Genomic DNA, 2,531 nt, shown 5'->3' on the forward strand with positions numbered 1-2,531 from the left:
CCCCTCCCGGCCCTCACATAACCGAGCAAACCCCGCGCTGCTCCCGCCCACCAATCCCAGCGAGTGATCGCTCTCTTATTCTCATAACCAGGCCTTCTATCGTGGCCCCACTAGCTGCCGGCTGCAGCCGCCTCCGAGTGCTCTTTGCTCCCAGTTCCCTCTCAGTTCTCCCAGTAAAAGCGGGACTGGCAGGGAAAGCGCTCCCAATTCCTTTCCGCTGCTCTCATGATCTTTCCCAATGCTCCCAGTTTCACTCCCCAGTTTTACTGCCATGCTGTTTCGGAACCTGCCGAGGGCAGAGCGCGGCTGCTTTTGGGTGTCAGCATTGCCTGGGCCGGTCTAGGAGTGAAAGAAAAGTGGGAGGAAGAGGAGGAACAGACGAGGAGTAAGTGGAGGAGCAGAAGGAAGAGGAGCAGCACAACCACGTTGGTTTCCCCGCCGCCTTCCCCTGCCGCTCAGGCTGAAGCTCCCCTGACTCCTGCTGCATTGCCCCCTCCAGAAGCCACAGGTGAGTGGGGAGGGGGAGCTTGCACCAGATCCATCGGGGGGTCTCTGGGAGGGTTTTATCATGGGGCAGGGGATCTTTGACTCTTGCAGGACCTCAAACCTGAACCGTGAATTTCCCGTGGAGGGAACAGCCTCACGTTCGCCTGGTACGGATGGGCACAGGGCGATCTCGGGCTGGGGGATGCCCAGGAGAGCAAACGGGAGCTCGGGAGCCCTGGAGTGGGGAAGAGCGCAGAGGGGCGATCCTGGAGCTGGGAGACAAACTGGCTGCCTGGAGGGGTGGGGGAGGCTGGGGATGAGCGGGCTCCAGGCCCCTCGAGGCTGAAAGGGGCATTGACTTCTCCAGCTGCACTTGGGCAACAGGACTATCAAACCCAACACGTTCAGCCCTTGTTTTCCCCCAAACCAGGATTTTCTTTTTCCAAACCTTGGCCCGATGAAGAAGGAGGACGCCGTGAGGAAGAAGATGGCCAAGGAGCCCCAGGCAGGTGAGGAGGAAGTCAGTGCCCCTTTCCCCCTCTCTCCTGCTCCCTCTCCCACCCCAGCACGGCCCCCGGCTGCAGGACAACCCTGGTGCCAAAGCTGTCCTGCTGGGGACGCACTGGGAGGATCTCCTTGTCCTTCCCTGTGGCACAGAGGCAAATCCCATCTTCTCCTTGTCCTTCCTTCCCCAGACAAGAAGCTTAGGCCAGAGACCAGGGAGGTCAAATCCCCACAGGAGAACCTTGTAGAAGAGGCTGTTTTGTGCTGCTCCACAGCACAGGAATCGAAGGGGAAAGAAAAGCCCCAGAGATCCCTTACGAGGAGGGGCTGCAAACGCCGATCACGGGGATCTGAGGGGGAAAGGCCCACCCTGGGCCAGGGATGGAGCTGCAGCTCAGAGCTGGGGATCCATGAGCAGCTCCAGGATGGGGAGGAGTCCCGCAAGTCCTCAGAATGTGGGAAGAGCTTCTCCCTGAGATCCTCCCTGATCCGCCACATGAGAATCCACACAGAAGAACGTCCCGACGAGTGTGATAAATGCAGGAAGAGGTTTCAGATGAGTTCCTGTCTCATCAGGCATCAGCAGAGTCACAAAGGCGAGAGGCTCTTCTGCTGCCACCATTGTGCAAAAGGCTTCAGGTACAACTCCGGCCTCATCACTCCCTGCGTGTCCACAGCAGGGAGAGGCCCTACGAGTGTCCTGAGTTTGGAAAGAGCTTGACCCAGAACTCCACCCTGACTGCCCACCTGAGGATCCACACGGAGGAACAAAGCTATGAGTATGCAGAGGGTGGGAAGAGCTTCAGGACAAGCTCTGAACTGACCATCCACCAAAGAAACCACGCTGGGGAATGGCCTTTTCAGTGTGGGGAATGTGGGAATAGCTACCAGAGGAGAAGCCACCTGACCCGCCACATGGAAGTCCACACAGGTCTGGAAGAGCCCTACAAATGTGGGCAGTGTGGGAAGAGCTTCATGTCAAAATCCCACCTGTTTGGCCACCAGAGGATCCACACTGGAGAGAGGCCCTATGAGTGTATTAAATGCAAGAAGAGGTTTCAGACCAGCTCCTTTCTCCTCCTGCACCAGCAGCTTCATACAGATGAGAGGCCCTTCAACTGCCCTGACTGCGGGAAGGGCTTCAAGCAGAGCGCTGCTCTCATCAGCCACTGGTGCATCCACACCGGGGAGAGGCCCTACGAGTGTTCTGAGTGTAGGAAGAGCTTCTCTCAGAGCTCTATCTTGACCAGACACCAACAGAGCCACCACTAAGGGCAGCCCTGGGAGTGCCCCAAGTGCAGGAAGAGCTTTGTTCCTGTGACACCCTTTGTCCTCTGATTTTGGGTCCTTTCCTCCCCCTTTGAGACGTTTTCCCCAGATTGGATCCTTTCCCCGTCTTTTGCGTCCCTTCTCCCTATTTTGTGTCTTTTCCTCCCTACTTTGGATCCTTTCTCTGTCATTTGGGTCCTCTCCCCATTTTGGGTCACTCTTCCCCTATTTGGGGTTCTTTTCCCCCTTTTTGGCTCCTTTCCCTATTTCCC

This window comes from Melospiza melodia, unplaced genomic scaffold, assembly GCF_035770615.1.
Source record: "Melospiza melodia melodia isolate bMelMel2 unplaced genomic scaffold, bMelMel2.pri scaffold_35, whole genome shotgun sequence".
Classification (NCBI taxonomy): Eukaryota; Metazoa; Chordata; class Aves; order Passeriformes; family Passerellidae; genus Melospiza; species Melospiza melodia.